Below are 23333 nucleotides of genomic sequence, written 5' to 3'. Positions count from 1 at the left end.
GCTGACCCTAAACACTACAGTACTTTGAGAAACAACACAAGTTCCTCTCATTAACTTGGTAAAGCCTATTGACAAGTGAAAATCCCAGCAGTAAGTTGTGGGTGACACATGAAATGAAAAATTCCTGCCTACATATTGCACAGAGATCATGCTGACCATGTTTTGCAATCACTGCTGTCCTGTGCTATTTGCTGTGCTATGAGACTGAGATGCAGCCAGAAAAGCCCAACTCCCAAATGTCTCCATCAAAAGACCAAGCAAATAAACTAGCTATTACAGGGAGATGGCTCTACCTGTTTGAAGACTTTCCTCACCCCAGCTAGCAAATAGGCTGCAGCTTTGGGCAAGAGAGCCCTATTTTGTACAGGCTTGATACCCTTTTTAAAGCCTATATTTCAAAGCGATAAAATATATTAATACATGTGAGGAAAGCCTGCAAAGATAGATAGGTATGGCCTCTTTTCCCCTTTACACAGATTTTTATAAGCTATGTTATTATTGAAGTGTTTGTCTCTGACATGATATACCAGATGTTGCCAGTCTAAAGCTGCAAAAAATAATAATTACACAGATAGCCTGATAAAATGGAAACCCAGAGAGAGACCACAAGACATATGGTAGGTTGGGAAGTTCATATCCCAGAGGAGGCCTTTACAATCTAGTTGTAGGCAACATTGCATATTTGTAAATTTCCCTTGCAGCAACTCAGTTGGGTAGTTCAGAATTGTTACCCCCATCAACATTCAATTTGTCTGGCCTGCTGGTAGCTCATAAGTTGTGTGTGTGTGTGTAATTAAAGTGTTCCTCTAGCTTCAGTCATTGGAGAATCTGGTTGTCTGCAAACAACCAGCTCCCTCTCTACAGAGTGGCTCTGTCTTAAATTTTAAGTTGCATAGCTGCTGACCTGTGAAACATTACGTCAGGCTGCTATTGAACAGCTTTTCTGAGGAGGATCATTCCCATTGTGTCTAGACAGGACATACCTATGGTGCTTCTGACTATACCAGGCAATATTCTACCTCACCTCCGATGTCAGTCAAAAGTTGATAAAGTGAGGCTAGTAAAGGCTGGGAGTAAATGACTTAACAATGGTTAACATACCTTTCCCCACACTTAAACCCAAATCACCCTTATGAGTGAAACAATTTAAATTCTGGGCTATCCTACTATCAGAACGCTATAATTTCCCACTGCTAAATAAGAGAGAAAAGAAAATCCAAGATTGTAGTTTTACACCTCAAATCACCAGCATTCACCTGTCCCTCAAAATTAATTGCCAATATTTCTACTGCATTGATTTTTTTTTATTTTTTTTTTTAGGATTTTGCTTACTTAGGAACTTACTATCATTTGCATGGAATATGAAAAAAATATATAAGTACAAACATGGATTGATAAATTCTGAAGGGTATTTGGTGTAAGTAAACAATGGGTAAAAGTCAAACATGCAAATAGTGTAAGGGTGCAATGCCAATAGCAATAGAATTTTGCTCAGGGTAGAGCTAAGCCAGAGGCATTACGCTCAACTGATTGAATGATTTATACGGGCATTTTAAAAAAAAATACTATTGCCCCTGGAGACAGCCGTGCTTTATTTTATTCTCCTGTTCGATCACTGACTGCACTGATGCCTTTGGACCAGGTTACAGCTGATTTGGGTGCACAACAAAGGAGAATTTGCAAAGAGCTTCACCTCCTATTTGCTCCCTTGAAAGAGGTTACACACAATATTTGTTCTTATGTGCATTCAGAGAGCAAGGATCTGGGGTTTCTAGCATTGATGGTGGTACCAGCTACACTATAGGCAAAGAGCCCTAGATCCCACCTCTCCAGCACTGGCCAGCAGAGCTGACCTGGTATTATAGGAAGCAGCAAATATTATATTTTCAAATGATGAAGCAGTGGACACACTCATCACTCCTGGAGGCTCAGCTCTCAAGTCATGCACAAAGCCTAGGGGAGCTCCTGCTGGCTCATTGCACCTCCATGCACTGTTTTGCATGGGCTGCCTTTTCAAGCCATATTTCACACACTTATTGGCATAAGGACTTCAGCACACAAAGATGACTTTTTTTGCAGAGGTCTCCATAGGATGGCAGTGAAGACAGCGGGTATGGATCACTGTCTTTAATTGTGTACTGTCAACCTCTCACAAGAGCAATAGCACAAATCTAATTTTGGTCATGTGACCAATTAACCTAACAGATATTGATTTAAAAAATCAGAGATGATATAAATAGAACTACTGCACTTAGAAAAGGGAAAATAGTTCAGTTCCTTGCTGCAAAACATGTTCTAAAATATAGTTTGTTTCCCAGAAAGGTTGTATATATCCTGTGCCAGAGATGCTGAGCAGGCAGCCAAGTACCATGATTTAATAAACGTCTCAACTAGAACATCAGATAGAAGATGTTGGAAGTGAGTTTGCCATCTTATCAAGCATTGCAACCAATCTTCAATCAATCTGCCAGAAATTAAGGCCATGAAAAGCCACAGGAAAATAATTCCATTTTGATTCCTGATAAAACTGATTCAAAATTATTTTCAATATGCTCACTTATAAAGATCTTATAAAGATCAAATAAAGGGTATTTTCTTTAAGCAGGGCACCTATTCTGTAGTTGAAAATGTCAAGAAGAGGTTATGTAGCTACTAATATCCCTTGCTATAGAGCAGCTAGCCATAGTACAATCCACTTTTATGAATAAGACACTTGGCTAGCAAAATGCATAATGATTTCAGTTAGTGCTAGAATTAACAAATCAGGTTTATTAAATACATATTAGACTGTTTGCTACTTTGTTCCAAAATCCATTCAAACATTTATTAAAATGACACATTATTGTTGGCAAGACTTTTGCACAACAGATTTAAGATCTGTTTTAACAGAGAAAACATAGATATCATTTGAATTCTTAGATGAATATGCACTTAAGTTAATCTTGACCAAACTAATTATTTCTACTGAGCAAGTCATTATTCTCTTTCATAACTAAAATGTCCATAAAATTAGCATTTTTTAATACTAAACAAGATTTTAGAAGTACTTCCATGAATAGGGTAAACAGTTTGCTTTTTTTCCAAAACCAGTTTTCTATAAAGCCATCATGAAACCTGCTAAGCCATAAGGTTGCAGAGTTAATAGTACAATATTTCCAACAGATTGTTTGAGCCTTATCAACTCACAAGACAGCAGCTACTGCCAGTGTCAGGATGGGAACTGGCAATTGATGAAAGCAGTCTCACCTCCTTGGGCCTCTGATTGCAAATTTACAAAATGGTTTCAAATTCCAATTAAGGGTCTAATTCAAAGCCCATGGATGTCAATGGAGTCTTTCTGTTGACTCCCATGAGTTTGGACAAGGCCCCAAGCTACCAAGAGGATTCACCCTTGTTGTGTAAAACACTGATTATTTCTGTGGCAGATGAGGGTAATGAAAAATGGCAAAACCAAAATGGCACAGAAGGATTTTTCCTGTGTATTTATCCCCACTGCCATAGTCAGGCTTCCTAGAAATAAGTGGCTGTGAGTGAGTTTCCTGGCAATTCTTCGGCACACGAGGATAATTTACCTGTATGTGTTTTGCTGGAGGAAATAAAAAGAAATAAAGGCCCAGCTTCCATTTGCCAGTTCAGGTAATCATTTTAATTGGGTCTTATTCAATGTTCATGCAGCTGAAACTTGTATGGCTTTGACACAGGTGTCCTTTAAAGAACTTGCCACAGCGTATGGGATAAACTAGGCTGATCTTGCTTGTGTTCCTGAGCTAGTCTAGACTGGGCTGGAAGACCGGCCTTCCCAGAGTCCTGATGCTATGAATTCAGTCTATGAGGCTGTCAGTCCTAATCGCTTTAACTGTTTTCAGAACACGTATCTCTTGTTTGGCTCATTTTATCCAAGATTTTCCTTGTCTCCTTCTAAACTTCTGGACAGATGTAGGATTTAAAGAGGGAAGTGCTAATGCTAAGAAATCTGTCGTTTTTCATTGGGATAAATTGTATGATTAAAAATTAAAGACATTATTTTAGCAAACTAAGTTTTACCTATAGTGAAAACTAGGGACTGCTTGGATTTCCAATAGACCAAGGAGTGGGACTTTGAGCCTTTTTATTGAGGTAGCTACCAGACTTGTTTCCTTGTAGAAAAAGGATAAAGCTATAGTTAGACTTGGAAGGATTAGATTGTTATTGGTAATTGTCAGGAAAAAAAAACTGATTTCACTGAACCCACACAGACAAAAAAAATATTTCCATTGGTAATAATCAAAATTTACAGATAAGCAGAGAAAGACAAGCTGCTTGAGAACTTACTAGAGTTTGATTTAAGGATAGGTACTTGGTATATTTGGCACGTGATATTGACAATTTGTGTTTTAATGGTTGTAAAGCTTTAACTTTTTGAACCTCAACATCAACTGTAATTCACTAATTATTGTCTGAGCCCCCTATTCCCTGACTCTCTGACAATTTTCCTGCAACACTGACAATTTAAATATACTAAAATGAAAAAGATGCATAAAATAAACATTGATAATATCTGTTGAATTTTTTTTAATGAATTCTGCCAAACCTATTAATTGTTAAGGGAGATTATCTACTGAATACTTCTCCAAACAAACAAAAAGGTTAAAGGCCAACATAATACTGTTCCAGGTTTCTGATGTCTGTGCTGCAGAGAGAATTCTTTCAGCAAGCTGGTAAACAAATCCTCCCTAAAGGCAAAAATATTCAATGTCCCGAACGGTTCCTTCTTTACACAAACTAAACAAAGAGAATGAGTGAAAAGAAATCATTTATCCAAAGGATTAGTAAAGCAAAGGTACTTTATCTGGTAAACCTTAGATTTATCAGAATTTTTATTAGAATGTTTGCCTTTTCAAAAATTAAAACTTTAGCACCTATACTGTATGGATTCCTAGACCATAAAGGAACAATGTGATTATCTTGTCTGACTTCCCATATAATACAAAATTTCCCCCAAAATAATTTCTATCCACCACAACCCCTAATCGTTTTCAGAGTAACTGCTTCCCAGGATACAGTCCCTCATCCTGTAAAGATGGCCTACATTCTTTGCTCCTAGATGTAGACATTTACATTTAGCAGTACTGAAATGCATACTGTTTGCTTGCGCCCAGTTTACCAAGTGATCCAGATCACTCTGAATCGTGATTGTTTACCAGTCCCCAAATGTTTATCAGTTTTCTTCCAGGTCATTGATAAAAATGTTAACTAGCCTACAGCCAAGAACTGACCCCAGCAGGTTCTCACTGGAAACAAACCCACTCGATAATTCCCTATTTACAGTTACATTTTGAGACCTACCATTTAACCAGTTTTTAATCCAGGTGTGCAATGTTAATTTTATATATTTTTAAATCAAAATGTCATGCAATACCAAGTCAAACGCCTTACAGAAGTCTATTATGTCAACGCTATTACCTTTATCTATCAAATTTGTAATCTCATTTTAAAAAAAACAAAAAGTAAATTTGACAGGATCTATGTTACATAATCCCATGCTGATTTTCATTAATTACATTGTCCTTCTTTATTAATTGAGTCCCATATCAGCTTCTCTGTTCTCTTGTCCAGGCCAATAATTATCCGGATAATTTTGTTGTTTAAAAATGGACACAATAACTTTCTTCCAGTCTTCTGGAACTTTCCCAGTGCTCCAAGACTTTTTGAAAATCAACATTAATGGTCCAGCAAGCAGGGCCGGCTCCAGGCACCAGCTAAAGAAGCAGGTGCTTGTGGCGGCCAATACTAAGGGGCGGCACTGCACCCACTATAGGGGTGGCACGTCCAGGTCTTCGGCGGCAATTCGGTGGCGGATCCCTCATTCCCTCTCAGAGCGAAGGACTAGCCGCTGAATTGCCGCTGAAGAGTTGGGCATGATAGCGCTGCCGCAACATTTTTTATTTTATTTTATTTTATTGCTCGAGGCAGCAGAAAACCTGTAGCTGGCCCTGTCAGCAAGCTCCTTAGCCAACTCCTTTAAAACTCTTGGATGCAAGTTATCTGGACCTGCTGATTTTAAACTGTCTAACTTGAGTAGCTTCTGTTTAAGATGCTCCAGAGATACTAGTGGAATGGAAAGAGTGTTATGTACATCACGTGATGAGACTACATCATCTGTTTTTCCCCACAAACAGTACAGAAATATTTATTGAATATTTCTGCCTTTTCTGCATTATTAATGATACTTCTACCATTTCCATCTAGAAATGGACCAATACCGTTGTCAGGATTCTTTTTGTTCCTAACTTATTTTAAAAAGTCCTTATTATCCTGAGCTCTGTTGCCCAATGAGTTCTCCTTGTTTCTCTTTGCTTCCCTTCCCAAAGTTTTAATTTATATTCACTACTATTCGTTACTATCAGCTTTCCTGTTGTTTCATTTGTTTTATATATATATATATATATATATATATATATATATATATATATATATATATATATATATATATAGATATATAATCTTCCTTCACATCCCACTAAAACAGATTGTTGTGTTGTTCCTTCTTCCTCATCTGTGGGACTGACTTTCTGAATATCTAGAAAGGTATTATTACATGAATCCTAATTATCATTTACATTTTTCTGACTAAATTCTTCTTCCTAGTTTATTTGGCTCATAATTGTTTTCAGCTTAGTGAAATTGGCCCCATTAAACAGGGTGGTGGGTTTTTTCTTTGTTTGTTTAGTATTTCATTTTTTTTTTTTAAAGCCTGAGATATCTGCCTCCTAAAGACACAGGGACTATTTTGACTCTTTAGTTCAATGGCACTACTGCTGATTTACACTTGTGTAAATGAAAGACGAACTGGAAGCCCTCAGCATCTAACTGTTCTGTTGCTATATTTGACACCTACGATTAGAACACAGCTTCTCTTGAAGGACTCTGTTAGGAACTACACATTTTGAATACTCCTACAAGGTGAAAGTTATAAAAGTATGTGTTAGTGGAGTGATGCATTAATTTAATTGGTCCTTTTCCTGCCAAAACTAAAGTATAGGCCTAGATTGTAAGCTCTTTCCTCTATAGCTGTGCAGTGCCTCTCACAATGGGGTCCTGCTCAATAACTGGTGCTTGTCGACTCTACCACAATACAGATGATAAATGATATTTATATTACAATAGTGTCTAGCAGCCTCAGTCCCATTGTGCTAGGCATTGCACAAACATATAATACAGATGTTTCCCCTGATCCCTGAAATAGGAGTGATGCCATCAGCTGCTATAAAGTCTGAAATACAGCACAGAGCAAGTTCTAGCCATGGGCATGAGAGGCGACCCGTGAGTATCTAGCCGTGAGCTAACAAGAGCACTCTCAAGTCCTACATCTTGCTCTCCTGTACCAGGGGTTAGATTTCAGTCTGCAATTATGCTCTCACTAAAACTTTTTCTCCATTACTACATGAAATGGAAAATAACAGTATATAATTATTTTCCAATTCAGTTCCACATCAGCTGTTTACTTGAAAGCAACTGTGTAGTATTTGGCTGTCACTGCAAAATACCTGATGGCAATAAAAGTAGCGGATTTGTGCTCATTTGAGCTGTTGCCCAAAAAAACTCCTATAAATGTTAAGTATCTTCTAAAGTTCTAATTTAATTACACTTTGTGTAAAGAAATGCTGCCTGAATTGCTTATAGGCTAATCTCTTCCACAACGTCAATAGAACTCAGTTAATTTTTTAATTAGCTACTGTATGTTAAATAGCTCATTTGCATGTCTATTACTTTTGCTTTCAGATTCTTGTGTATCTCACAAGTGGATCATTTTTTTTTAAACATATAAAATGCATTCTTTCCCACTGCAATTTTTCCCCATATAATGCTTAATTAACAAAGGACAGGAAGTGTGTGCATATTTTGTTTTGTGTTTGCTAAAATTTTAGTCTTTGCCTAAATCTACACTATTAAAGAAACTATAAATACTTTTAAACAAATCAGTGTAAAAGATATAGTTTGTTACAAATGGATTGCATCCCTTTTAATTGTCTGCTAGCAGACTGGCATGGTAATTCTTCCCTTAACATTCCCAACCTGCTTGTCTCTGGCTGTCTTTTGTGAGGGTATTCTGCTGCTCTGTCACCTATCGGTAGCCTGCATCTGGCCCTCCTGCAATGGGTTCTGACAGGTATCAGTTCTTAGACATGCCTACGGTCTGAGTCCCCCTCTACCGAGGTAGATGGGGGGGAAATGTCTAGTTAGAAAATTCCACTTTTGGGCCCCTGGGGCTTCAGCTAGGACTTCAAGTAACTTGTTAGCTATAGGTTGGGGTCAGTGCTTGAGTGGTTTTAGGCACCTTTGGGGTTCAGCAACCGCTAAGCATTGATTTTGAGAATGTCAGTGGTGGACTTAGGCACCAAAATTCCTTTGAGAATTTGGGCCATACCTCCCCAGTGGCATTGCTAAGGGTTAATTCATTATTGATTGTGCTTCTGTTTGGTGATCTCAGCGCACCATACACGCTGTGTTATAAAATTTCAACAACTTCCTATAAAATAAAATCTCCATGTCTCTTGTTGGGCGCCACTTTTTGCATAGACGAGGCCATGCGTGTGACTGCTCATTTGAATAGTTTCCTTGACGTTACATACCTGTGTAAGCAGTTTCATGCTCTCTGGGGCAGATTGTTGTCATGCATGCCTTTGAAGGCCCCAGAACATTTTTGAGAGCTGTATAATAACAAAGGGAGAGAAAAATATTCACTACTTTCTAAATGAAATCCATTAAACTTCAGCACAGTCACCAGAGAGAGCTATATTTAAAGACTTTCTTTCTATTTAATTTTTTCCCTAAAGAATCTATTGCAATTCTAGTTCTTAAAGCTACAGTTAAAGAATGGCAGTCACCTGTGTTTTGGAATCATTTTGTGCTGATATCTCTTGAGCCAAAGGTCATCTAAAAAGTGCACCAGAGATTTAATATTGGAATCTTAAGATGACTTGCAACTTGTCTCTGAAAACTCTGATTGTACTAAGATAGTCTTGTTCGGTGGCGGAGACAAAACTAGTTATCTGGTGTGACAGCATGCATTTGGCAGTGTTCCAAAACTACATCATCGCTAAAGCAAGAGATAAAACAATTAGCATCTTTATCTGAACACTTGAGCCTTTATAAAACCATGTTTGAAAAAGTGAAGAGTAATTTTTAAAGGATCATTAGAGGGGAAGCTGATCCCAAAGCAGTTAGAATAAAATACCACTGCAACATCTGTGGATTATAATCCTGTCCTGGCTACAGAGTCAATCGATATTGAATCCCAACTGCAGTCCCATTCATTCAAATGGTGACTTTCATAATAGTTTGGTATAGTGTTATACTGCTCCCACTTGAATTTTGCTATTTAAGTGGGAGCATGATTGGACCTTTAGATTGTAAGGAACTTACTCCCTAAAGATACTACTGTAATCTAGATAACCCCCAAAACATCGGTATAGGGTTCTGTCACCACCTGCCTTGTGTCCCTGGGTTTCCCTATGCTGAGCAGATTTGGTTCAGAGTGCTGACACCAGCTCACAGCACAATGGTCTGATCATGGCTTCCACTGCTCCAGTTACACCTTGCAGATGGCCCCAACAACACGTTGGGTACCAAGCCTCCTCAAAATCATCTCCCCTGCATTTTCCATCCCTCCTACTGGACACTCATAGAGGTAACACCAAGTTCACTGCTTCCAAAGAGTCAGTACGCACAACCACTTTTTAGCTCAGCAGGGGTTATATATTTCACCTAAGTATACAGCACTGAAATGCTTTGTAGTAACACTAAGAATGTTTATTAACAAAGAAAATAGATTCACGTGATTTCAAGCAAGAGGGAAAGAGATATGAAAGGGTTATCAACAAAACAAAAATAGCATGCTTGCTAGTGTCTAGAACTTAATTCTAGAAAATGTAGCTTTTCCTAGCTTTTCCCACATGCATCTGACGAAGTGGGTATTCACCCACAAAAGCTCATGCTCCAAAACTTCTGTTAGTCTATAAGGTGCCACAGGACTCTTTGCTGCTTTTACAGATCCAGACTAACACGGCTACCCCTCTGATACTTTCCCAGCATAGTTTCTTATTCACATCAAGTTGTCAGCATGTTCCAGCCTGTTTTGGCAGGAGGACCAATCTTTCACAGACACAAAGCACTGTTCTTCTTGGTTCTCTCAGGTGATGGATGACTTGAATGTCTCTTTGCTCCCCTTATATTACCCCAGAATTCATTCTTTCTGTTTCAAGAGCCAGGAAGGCTTCCTGGTTGTGCAGACTCCATTCCCCCATCAGGATCATTAAGCAGTCATCTCCGCCACTTGCTAACTCGATGGCTTTGTTGGCCTTATGTGAAAATGTACTTTTCATTGTCCTCTGTGATCAATCTGGTCAGATAAGCAAATAGGCATTCCTTTCTCTCAGGCAGGGTAGGCTTTATGTGCTGCCTGCCAAACACATTTTAATTACATATTTCCAGCATACCTTTATAACTCTTTGTACATACATCATGCAATAATTTTCAGGACTAGCATGATACAGTTTATATATGATACTTTACATGACACTTTTGTGCTACAGATGATGACAATAGTGTGTTGGGACAATGAGTGTGTCAGGCCTGATGTGAGTCATAGTTAGGTTTGCCCTCTGCCAGTATACTACCCACACAGGATTCTCTAACAGACCTTAGCATGAGAACTCCAGAACTCCCTAGTGTGGCTGGTCAAATATTTTCCATCTAAACTGTTTTTGATGGAAAATTTAGTTTTGGACTAAGAAATTTTCCATGAAAAGTGTCTGCTTTCCACATAACCGTTCAACTTTTTCTCTAACTGAACACACAAACTGTTTTTTAATTTGGAAATGCTACCATAGTGCCTCTTGAGAATTGTACTTCGTTTCCTCATGCCCACCATTGCCCACGTTACTCAGCAGGACTACATTTCCGATGACATACCATGGCCATGGCCTCAGCAAAAGGGGAATCCATGGTGCATCTCATGAGGTATAGTCTGACCGGGGAACCCAGCCCACAGAGGACAATGAGGACATACAAACTACAACTCCTGTGAGACCCAGCCATAACATTTTTAAATCCAATTTTTCAATTTTGAGTTACACATTTTCAATGTACATTTTTCAACTTTTGATTATTATTTTTTTTTCTGAAAAATCAGGAATTTCCGTGGGGAAAAAAATCCCATTTTCTGACAAGCTCTGAAGGTTATTTGATTGTTAAGGACAGTTGTAGGGGGATGGCAACTGCGGATATGTTATACAACGTAGCCAGATTGTACCTGGTCTTCTGAGGTGGCCATGAAGTCCTCATTGTCGGCTTGGATTCATACCCTTTGTCCTTGGTGAAACCATTGACGCAGTTGGAACACTTTTTACCCTTCAGCTGTTTCTTGAACCCACAAGATCGACATGGTCTCTGAGCAAAAACCTCTGGCCTTACCATCAGTATTGCTAGTGCCAGAGGCTGTGGTATAGCCAATAGCTACATTTCCTGACACCCTTTCAAGGCTGTAGGTCCCCCATCAGCTAGTCCCTCTCACTTGTTAGGTATTATTTTATTTTAAAGAAATAAGGAGTTACTACTTCAGGACATTAAGAAAAGTTTAATTCAATTATTTCCTGGATTTTTTTCCCTTTCCTGTAAATAATACCACATTCTAGATCTCAACTGCACACCAGAGAAGCAGATTGTGAACATAAATTGGCTAAGGTTTTAACACCTATGTAAATCACAAGTGCTGTGAGAAAACACTAAGCAGGATGATTTTTCTGACACCTTTTTTTTTAAAATAAAAGATTGCTAGGAAAATGATCAAAGAAACTTTCTGAATAAGGGGCTTTTTCTCTTATTCTGTGTCTCTCTGTGTGGAAACTTGTGATAGCCCAATCTCATACATTCCAGAAACAAAAATACTGCTCTTCATGTGTCTTGTCACAAAGAACAAAGTGGGGTTCATAGCCCTGTGTGCATATTTGGTTTCAGTGTTTTGACATTCAACTTTAAAATTAGGTGATCTGTTTTATTTAAACATAATTCATATGTCTCTGTTGGTTTTGTTCTCTTTTTTCCATTCACTCCACATTTTCTATCTTTCTATAGTACCTATTCGTCTCTTTCAGAGATTTTTTGCTCCCATGACCCTTTCATTTCTTTGTCTTTCTTTTCCTGTTCTGCATTCTCTATCTTTGCTCACTCTCTTGTATTGTGTCATCGCCAGCTGCTCTCCTTCCATCTTATACTCCTGCATCCTTTCAATCTCAGTATTTCTCTCTGTATCTTCCTATTTTATCTGTGCTTTCTACTCAATAAAACCCTATTTTCCCCATCCATCACTCATCCCCCATACGTGTCCTCTCATTTTCATACCATATCTGTCCTCTCTCCCCACATACACACTCATCACTCATCCATTCTTTTCCACACACTCATACTCATTCATTTCCCTCAAATCCACAGTGTATCTGTGTCTGTATCTCTTTCACACATCCAGCAACTCTTATGCATCCATTCATCATTTACTTTCCCTCCACTGTCCAATCTACTCTGTCATACCAACCATGTGTAATTGCTGTTGAGCATGGAAGATGAGGGAAAGTACTCTTGGAGGTGGGTATGTTAGCTTGGGATCTTTTTCTCAGCTGTTTACTCAAGCTGTTTGCTGGGATCAGGATGTGCCTAAGATTAAATAGATTTTCTCACATATTCCATAAATTAAGAGTATAATAAAATCTAGAGTTGTCTGAAGCATTTAAAACATTATTTTAAAATAATCCAAACAGTCCTGCAAATCATTATGCATAGGTTTTATTTTAATTCCATCTGAAATTAACAGGATTACTAATGGGCTTAATGTTCAGCTCATGTCCAGTTTTTTTTTTTTTGTTTCTTTGTTTGTTTTTTGTTTTTAGGAAATGGGGCAATTCAAAGCAATTAAATCCTTATTTTAAAAGGAGAGAAAACACTAATCTCAGCTAATGATTAGTGGAGCTTGTGGTAGCATATACATGTAGTGAAAATTGTAGTGATGCAATAAAGTACACAGGTTGTAAAAAATGCTTTGTCCATATAAATTAATGAAACAAATTACCCATTTAAATCAAAATCTATAGAGGTGGCAGTCATGTATTTTCTCCAGGTTAGGAGTCAAGTAATAGCCACTAAATGGGGCGTGTCTGCTTTCTATATCCGCATGTGAGGCCCTGATCCTGCAAAGAGAACCATATGAGCAGTGCCTAGACAGAGTCCCAGTGAAGTCAGAATTATGGCCTTAATGTGGGGGTTTCCTTCATATATTATAAACATTCAGAAAAACTTGTATTTCCTTGTTATTGTATTTGTTTATTCAGCTGTTGATGTCATTTTTAGAGTTGTGAAAGCTTAATATAATTATCGGTGTCTGTCATTTAAGCAGATGGATCAACCAGCTGTGAAATCGGACAGGATCAAGAGCTGCAAACCTGAAAGTGTGATATCCTGTAAAGTGCCACTGAAGCCTACATACACCAGATGGTCTGCGAGCTGTAGAGAAATGGCTTTCTAAATAAAGTTTCCACCATGTAACTGGTGATATGTTGCTATCAGTTTTCCCTCAATCAGTTTTTTTATTCACAAATCAGTTTACATGGCCAAAGTATAGAGAGGACTGATAGTCTTGTGATTAAAGCACTAGACTAAGACTCAGGAGAACTAGATTCTGTTCTTGATTCTACCACAGACTTCTCTGTGACCTTGGACAAGTCATTTAATTTCTTGCTGCCTCAGTTCCCCATTTGTAATGTAAGGATGAAAATAATGCTTTTCTTTGCTTCATGGGAGTGCTAGGATTAATCTATTAATGTATGTGAATCTCAGCTAGTAGTGTTGTGGGCACCCTACAAACACACACACTAAATGAAACAAATGAATAAAATATGTCCTTGAATGTCTACAAAGGCTTGGAAATGGCAATCTTTGCAATTTAACATGTGTATATGATGCTACCATCATGTTACCTCAAAATCAAATTTCCATGATTCCCCATCCCCCAAAAAAATGTTCTTACTGAAATATGTGAAATTTCAATTTTTCCAAGATTCATTGCAAAATTGATTTTTATCACAATTCTATTTCAAAATGTTGAAAGGGGTTTCCTTGAAAACTCAACTGTGGGTGGGTGGGTATTAGGTCTTTCCAGTAATTAAAAAAAAATTATTGCGATTAATCACGCGATTTAAAAAATTAATCACACTGTTAAACAATAATAGTCTACCGTGCTCACTTTATATTTTTTATTACAAATATTTGCACTGTAAAAAAACAAAACTTACAAATGTAGAATTATGTACAAAACATAACTGCATTCAAAAATAAAACAATGTAGGCGCTAAAGTTTTACAAGTCCACTCAGTCCTACTTCAGCCAATGGCTCAGACAAACAAGTTTGGTTACAATTTGTAGGAGATAGTGCTGCCCATTTCTTGTTTACAATGTTACCTGAAAGTGAGAACAGACATTTGCATGGCACTGTTGTAGCCAGCGTTGCAAGATATTTATGTGCCAGATGTACTAAAGATTCATATGTCCCTTCATGCTTCAACCACTATTCAAGAGGTCATGCGTCCATGCTGATGATGGGTTCTACTTGATAACGATCCAAAGCAGAGTGGACCGACGCATATTCATTTTCATTATCTGAGTCAGATGCCACCAGCAAAAAACTGGTTTTCTTTTTTGGTGGTTCGTGTTCTGTAGTTTCCACCTGTGACTCTTACTCTCTTAAGACTTCTGAAAGCAGGCTCCACACCTCATCCCTCTGAGATTTTGGGTGGCACTTGCATCCGACGAAGTGGGTATTCACCCACAAAAGCTCATGCTCCAAAACATCTGTTAGTCTATAAGGTGCCACAGGACTCTGCTGCTTTTACAGATCGAGACTAACCCTCTGATGGGTGGCACTTAAGATTCTTAAATCTTGGGTCGAGTGCTGCAGCTATTTTTAGAAATCTCACCTTGGAACCTTCTGTGCATTTTGTCAAATCTGCAGTGAAAGTGTTCTTAAAACCAACATGTGCTGGGTCATCACCCGAGACTGCTATAACATGACATATATTGCAGAATGCAAGTAAAACAGAACAGGAGACATACAATTCTCCCCCAGGGAGTTCAGTCACAAATTTAATTAACACATTATCTTCTTAATGAGCATCATCAGCATGGAGGCATGTCCTCCAGAATGGTGGCCAAAGCATGTAGGGACATATGAATGTTCAGCATAACTGGCATGTAAATACCTTGCAATGCTGGCTACAAAAGTGTCATGCGAATGCCTGTTCTCACTTTCAGGTGACACTGTAAATAAGAAGCAGTCAGCAGTATCTCCCATAAATGAAAACAAACTTGTTTGTCTTAGCGATTGACTGAACAAGAAGTAGGACTGAGTGGATTGCAGGCTCTAAAGTTTTACATTGTTTTGTTTTTGAGAGCAGTTATGTAACAAAACAATGTATATTTGTAAGTTACACTTTCATGATAAAGAGATTGCATGACAGTACTTGTATGAGGTGGATTGAAAAATACTTTTTCTTTTGTTTATCATTTTTACAGTGCAAATACTTGATAAAAAATAATAAGTGAGCAGTGTGCACTTTGTATTCTGAGTTGTAATAGAAATCAATATATTTGAAAATGTAGAAAAACATGCAAAAAATAATAAATTTGTATTGGTATTAACAGTGCAATTAATTGTGACTATTTTTTTAATCTTGTTAGTTAACTGTGATTAATCTACATCCCTTTTATATATATGCAGATAAAGTACAAGAAGGATATTCCTACCACAATATATTATGTGGCATATAAACTTATTATCCAAAAAGTTGAGTAAGGCAAGAAATGCTGATTTTACAGGGGGTAAACTCTGCCTTCTGCACCATCAGGGAGTGGAGAAGGGCTATGCAGCAGTTGGAAAATACAGGAGGAATAGGAATGCTGGCTGACAGCCAGAATGTCTTCCAGAATCTCACCATACACCAGCATGCTTGCTGCACCAGTCTTGAAGAATGTGAAACATGCTGCCGCCTCTATAATAGCTAGCTGAGCTATCTGTTGTGGGTAGAGAACCAGTGGAGCCATGACCTGACCCTTACTCCATTGTTATTCAGATACCTAGACCCCCACCAAGAGAACAGGGGAAAGCAAGGATTCCAGCAGGATTCCAGTTCAGAGGCACACAAGGTAGTGAAGCTTCTTGTGCCTTCTTGGTGCTGGCCAACAGTAACTTCTAGTTTCAGTGGGGCTATTTGCAGAATGAGATACTATGTCACATGAATAATGGTGACACAGCTCTTTAAAGAATGTGCCTAGCAAAAATGTGTAAGATTTCCTAGGGCCAGCTTCTAACTCTAGTTTGGTAAAACTGGACTTTTATTAAACCTAGACTTTAAAAAAAATACAGTTTGCACAAGTGCCACTGCTGGACAGACTTTTAGGAGCACGCCATCTCTCAAGGGACCACACCCTACTCAAATTCAAGAGCGTGCCCTTTTGACCTTTCAGTAGAATGCCAATCCTTAAAAAGACAGAGTGAAGTAAAACCTGGCATTTCAGCAAGTTTGGAAACAACACAAAATTTAAAAATATATATTAATATATATATATAAAATATACATTAAAATACACTAACATACATATGTATTAACTTAGGAGTGCTCTGCAAGGGTATAAGAATTTGCCAAACTTGCCCTCCAATAATTAATGTATTTCATGTCTTGTGGCATCGTGCTGATTTGGAACAGTTTTGGTTTGGCAAGTATTAAAGAAGGAATCTTTCCATATTGTTGCACCACAAATAGTATTTATAATGCAGGAGAGAAGAGGGGAATTCTCTGACCCCTTTTAATTTGATTGCTTATGTTTAACAAAAGAAAATATCTAACTGCTGGTCCTTTCTAGTATTTATAAAACATTTAGCAGCTAAATCAGCTTGCTTTAATATTAATTTCAGCACACAATGCTTTGGATAAAAGTGCCAAATGCTGCTCTGTTACGCCAAAAATGAATCTGGAGTCAACGCCAATTCACATCAATGTAACTCATAGCAGAATTTGACACTAAGACGTCGAACTGTGTTGCAAATATTATCCTAACAGCATTCTTTTTAAAAAAGCATTACTGAAAATTAAATGCAAACCAGAAGACATTTTAGTACCACATGTCCTTTTCCGTGCAGCCTGCTAAAAAACAAACCAAAAAACTCCCCAAACCAACAGGCAGTTCATGTGCTGAAACCAGTCTGTCATACTCACCTATATTGTCCCATTGTTTTCCTGGTGCTTGTCTGTCTATATCCAGCATCTTTCTCTTGTCTTATACTTCAAACTGTGTGGAACTGGGACTTTCTTTTTCTTCCATATTTATACAGCATCTAGCACAATGCAGACCTAGTCTGTGACTGGGGCTCTTACACAGTACGGAAGTAAGATTCATAATTTCTAACCTATCTGTTCTATTCTACCATTCACTGGGTGGGGACAGGATTCGCCCGAGCATATGTGAGTTTTCTGGTGGGTAGAGGTGAATGAAAACTGGAATTTCTGCCTCATGGGAAATGATGATATTTTGACATTTTTTTCTCTCTCATTGGGCTGAACAGCTAAAATATCAGAATTTTCTACAGAATGAAAATTTCTTACCTCTGAAATGTCAAAATGCCTTATTTTGAATCAGTTTAACATTAAACTACAGTTCCTGGTAGCTTCATAATACTTTATGGGAGATGTAGTTTTGTGCCACCATTGTCCCCTATGGCCTGGGTTCCCTGGGCAGACTATGTCTCTCATAAGGCAATGTAGTCATATGAGTCCCATGAAGCACTGCAGGTCATTCAGTGAGGAGCTTGCATGACGGTTGATGTTTTTACTTTTTCTGTCAAAATCAATCAAGGCACTTGGAGCCTTGGATCAGCATATTTAACTATTATTTATATCTAAATTAATAAAATAAACAAGAATGGCCATACTGAGTCAGACCAATGGTCCATCTAGCCCAGTATCCTGTCTTCTGACAGTGGCCATTGCCAGAGATTCAGGGGGAGGGTATACAAAAGGGCTTTTGGAGTGCTCCATCCCTCTTTTTCCCTCCAGACATTTAGGGGCACCACAAGCATGGGGTTACATCCCTAACCACAGCCACGGATGGACCTATTCTCCATGAAATTACCTAGTTCTGTTATGATATACATTTGTACATCATAACATCCTATGGCAATGAGTTCCACTGGTTAACTGTGTGGAGAGAGAAAAAAAAGTACTTCCTATTGTTTGTATTAAATCTGCCACCTATTAATTTAGTCAAATGACTCCAGGTTTTTGTACTGTGGGAAAGGGTAATTAACACTTTTCCACACCATTCAGGATTTTATAGACCTCTATTCTTATCCTCTTCCTCCCCGCCCCAGTCATCGCCACTCTAAGGTGAACAGCCCTAATCTTTTTAGTCTCTCCGTATAGAAGCCACTCCGTACCCTGAATCACCTTTGTTGCCCTCAGGGGCGGCTCTACGTTTTTGGCCGCCCCAAGCAGTCATGCGCGGGAGGCGCCCCGGAGCCGCGGTAGCAGCGGACCTCCCGCGGGCATGACTGCAGAGGGTCCGCTGGTCCCGCGTGGCTCGGCTGGACCCCCCGCGGCTGCGGATGGTTCGCGGACGCGGCGGCTCCGCTTGAGCTGCCGCAGTCATGCTTGCGGGAGGTCCAGCCGAGCCGCGGGACGAGCGCCCCCTCTGCAGTCATGCCTGCGGCAGGGCCAGTCGTCCCGGGGCTCCGGTGGACCTCCCGCAGGCATGACTGCGGCAGGTCTGCCGGCCCAGCCTGCCGCCCCCCCCCGGCTGCAGGGGACGCCCCCTACATTTTGCCGCCCTAGGCACCAGCTTGTTTTGCTGCTGCCTAGAGCCGCCCCTGGTTGCCCTCTACAGAACCTTTTCGAGTTCCACTACATATTTTTTGAGATGGGGCAATCAGAAATGGCCACAGTATTCAAGGTGTGGGTGCTCTATGAATTTATATAGTGGCATTATGATTGGTGATGCCTGACTTCTCTTTATAAAAGCTGTGTTAACTCTTCCCCAATGTATCGTGTTTATCTCAGTGTCTGATAATTCTGTTCTCTATTATAGTTTCTACCAATTTGCCCAATACTGAAGTTAGGCTTACTGGCCTGTAATTGCCAGGCTCACCTCTGGACACCCCACCCCCCCTTTTTTTTTTAATCTGTGTTACATTAGCTACTTTCCTGTCATCTAGTACAGAGGCTTGTTTCAGCAATAGGATATATACAACAGTTAGCAGTTCTGCAATTTCATATTTGAGTTCCTTCAGAACTCTTGGGTGAATTCCATCTGGTCCTGGTGACTGGCAGTGAAGACTGATGCAAATAATTCATTTGATTTTTCTTCTATGGCCTTGTCTTCCTTGAGTGCTCCTTTAACACCTTGGTCATCTAGTGGCCTCACTGCCTGTTCGGCAGGCTTCCTGCTGCTGATGTACATTAAAAAAAATTCTTGTTGTTGTTTTTTTTCCATCTGTAGCTATTTGCTTCTCAAATTCTTTCTTGGCTTGCTTTATATTTCCCTACTTAACCTGCCAGAGTTTATGCACCTTCCTGTTACTTCACTTGGATTTCAGAGTGGTAGCCGTGTTAGTCTGTATCAGCAAAAACAACGAGGAGTCCTTGTGGCACCTTAGAGACTAACAAATTTATTTGGGCATAAGCTTTTGTGGGCTAGAACCCACTTTATCAGATGAGTGGGTTCTAGCCCGCAAAAGCTTATGCCCAAATAAATTTGTTAGTCTCTAAGGTGCCACAGCTTACAAGGACTCTTCATTGTTTTCACTTGGATTTGACTTTCAGATGTTAAAGGATGCCTTTCTGCCTCTGAGGACCTTCGTTGGTCTGCTCTTTAGCATTGGTGACATTCTTTTGGACCTCTTTATTGGCTTTTCTAATTTGGGGTATACATTTAGGCTGAAGCTTCTGTTATGGTGTTTTTAAATAGACCCCAGGCTCCTTGCAGGCATTTAACCCTTGTGACAGCTTCTTTTAATTTCTAAGAAGCATCCTAATTTTTGTGTAGTTCCGCTGCTTAAACTTGAATGTTACTATGATGGGTTGTGGGGGGGGGGTTGTTTTTTTGAATTATTTCCCCCTACAAGCTTGTTAAATTTAATTACATTATGGTCACTATTACTGAGCAGTTCAGCTATAATTACCTCTTGGACCACTCAGGGCTACATCAAGAATTGCCTCTCCCTTTCTGAGTTCCAGGACTAGCTGCTCCAAGAAGCAGTCACTTATGGTGGCTAGCAATTTTAGCTCTGCATCATGCCCTGAGGTGATATTTACCCAGTCAATCTGAGAATAGTTGAAATCGTCCATTATTGTTGTGCTTTCTGCTTTTGTAGCCTCCCTAACCTCTCTCAGCGTTTAGCAGTCATTGCAACCATCCTGGTCAGGCGGTCAGAAGTGCATTCCTGCGGCTATACTCTTTTTATTCACATACGGAATTTCTTTCTAGAGAGATTCTATGGTACAACTGTTTCATGTAAGATTTTTACCTTCTTTGATTCTATGCTTTCTTTCACATATAATGCCACTCCCCCATCAGTGCAACCTACTCTGTCATTCCTGTATATTTTATACCTGTTATTATCATGTCACGTTGATTATCCTCATTCCACCAAGTTTCTGAGATACCTATTATATCAATAACCTCATTTAAAGTCAGGCACTCTAGTTCAGTCATCTTGGTGTTTAGATTTCTAGGAAGTATATATAAGCATTTTGTACATTTTTTCAATATTCAATTGTTTGCCTTCATGTGTTGTACTAAATATGTCTGAGGCTGGCAAGAAGAAAGTCATCTAATGCAAAATATAATGGTGGTTTTATTACACAAACCCCTGTCTACTAAGAAATACACATCTCTCAAAGGCTATAAAAGGGTCATAAAAATAAGAGAAACTTACTCCATCTTTTCCACTGCCTTACATCTTCATTGCACACTTACACCTTTGAAAACACTGAAAAGTGGGTATAAAATGCACCCATTCTGCTCTGATACTATTCCACCTAATCTGCACTACCTTGCAAGGTGGAAAATCAAGACCTCTAATCTTGAACCAGGGTCTTTAATCTTGAATAGTCTCCTCAACACTGATTCAATAAGAGATTCTGACAAGTAACAGCTAGGTAAGAAGACTATTTTAATTAGTTGGTGCCATTGACACCTCTGGCTGCAACATGTCACATTATGAGAGATAGTGCTAAGTTAAACATTGTTTTTAGCATTTTGTTCAGCAGACAAGGCAAGGACAATCTCTACTTGGTAGTGCAAAATGTGTGAATTATCTGATAGGTGACTCAGTAAAGGTGATGTCATGGGCTTCCATGTTTGTGTCTTAGTAGCTATAGTCCATCTCAGTATTGTTCAGATTACAAGTAAAACTGTGATGTTCTTCTTTCTGACTCAAACATTATCAGTAACAAAGATATTTATACTTGTAAGTTAGCCAGATGATGATGCGTAGCCAGAATGGAATCTAGCACATTGTTCCAGATAGTTGTGTTCTAACAGAAATAGTGAAAATACCAATGCGAAGTGTTATAGTGTTTACCACACTTTTTAACCTGCCGATGCTCGAATGTGAAATGCGAAATGCAATGTGTGACAGACCCAAAATGAGGGACATGAAAAAATTATTCATGATGAAAACTTAACATGCTCCCTTTAATATAAATAACTCCTCTTATAGTATGTTTCATGATTCTTTACTTCTGATATAAATCATTTTCAACAATAAAGGAGAGGATCCACCAACTTTGTTTGGAAGGTAATTGTTAATGTAAAAAGGAGTGGTGTACCTCTTTTCAAGGGATATTTGAGAGCAGCTGCAGGTATTGCACCCGCTCTTGTTAAGATTTCATAAAAGTTTCCGATCCGATTCACTTAATATTCCATGGTTTCACCTTTCTGGCATGCAAATAGCCGTCCAATAATGATACACTGCATAAAGCTTCTTTAATGTAGCTGTGCAGTGAAAAATTTAGTGAAGATGCACTGCAGCAGAGACAGGACTCCTGACTGCACAGTATATTTGTACCACAAAAGCTACACAGCCCCTAGGGTTCTCACGGTGAAAGGAAGTGATTATTCTAGCGGGAACTCCTAAGAGCCTCTTGTTGAAATCCCACAGCTAAATTGAAAGGCTTATCTGGGTGATTTCTGTGCCTCTGAAAATATCACTCCCTCTGTGGATAGTGCCTGTCAGAGGTGACTTAGCCCCAGGACTCATCAAAAATACTTTTGAGAAGCACAATGTTGTTGGGTTTTTTTCAAATACTGGAATGGATAATATTGCACCAATTGTGGGATATTTTTCTTCTGTCTCTCTGGGATGGAAGCTCTGTAACCAGTCCATATCTGGTACATGATACCCCCTCTCTCCAGTTTGATAGAAGAGCATAGCCTTGGATTGTTAACAAAATATCCCCCTCTTCCCCTACAAACATCAACATTTCAAATGATGCAGATTGAAAACTGTGCTGATATATCAACTTACTCAGTATTTTTTTCAGGACTCAAGTATAAACATTTCCAGCTACTGCACTTAAAATACTTGGCTTGCCAAGTGGTGTTGCTTCTTTAATGCTGGATATGAGAAAGTGTGTTTTAAATGGGAAAGCAAAGGAAAAGATTGACAGTCCCTCATTTCTTTTCTTTGCAAATATTTGTACTCCTGAGACTCAGGGGTTTATCATAGACTAAAAGAATATTAAACTATGGATGGAATGTCAGTGTTCCTGTGATGGGGAGGGAGGGAGAAGAGGGTATATAGCCTCCCTCTCACAAAAGGTTAATAAGAGCTAGAGAGATTGATTTAAAACACCTGCTTGCAGTGGGAGGCTGGGTCAGGCTCAATTGAAGATGAAACACAGCTGGGAGGTGATCATAAAAAGAGGAAGCCCAAAGGAAAAAGAGATTGCAGGGAGAGAAAAGAATTTTCCAGTGGTTTTCTGGTTGTTATGGAGTAGAGCAAAGGTCTAGATATAGGAGCTGTATAGTAAGCCCAGGGAGGGCTGTAGGAAAGGGTCTGAACAGAGACCAAGTTAGAAAGAAATCTAAGAAGGAGCCTGAGGGAGCAGACCTTAGCTGCTCACCACAAGGTCCCTGGACTGGTTCTCAAAGGAGAAGGAAGGCCTGTGTTCTTCTATGAGCCATTGGGAAAGGTGATGTGGAAACACCCTTTGTACAAGGAAAAGAAGTATTAATTGAGTTTGGACCTCTCTCTC

General features: G+C 39.1%; 1 long non-coding RNA gene across 5 annotated transcripts in view; it reads left to right on the top strand.

Annotated features, from left to right (window-relative positions):
• The window catches only part of LOC120407467, a 112638-nt gene extending 99043 nt beyond the window's left edge, over positions 1–13595 (top strand). For all 5 annotated transcript variants that reach the window (XR_005599995.1, XR_005599993.1, XR_005599994.1 and 2 more), the window contains one exon: positions 13424–13595. This is a non-coding gene — a long non-coding RNA (uncharacterized LOC120407467). The remainder of the gene's footprint in view (positions 1–13423) is intronic.
• Positions 13596–23333: the final 9738 nt, after the last annotated feature.

Source organism: Mauremys reevesii, linkage group 6 (assembly GCF_016161935.1).
Source record: "Mauremys reevesii isolate NIE-2019 linkage group 6, ASM1616193v1, whole genome shotgun sequence".
NCBI lineage: Eukaryota > Metazoa > Chordata > Testudines > Geoemydidae > Mauremys > Mauremys reevesii.
This window is presented reverse-complemented; position numbering and strand designations above follow the sequence as displayed.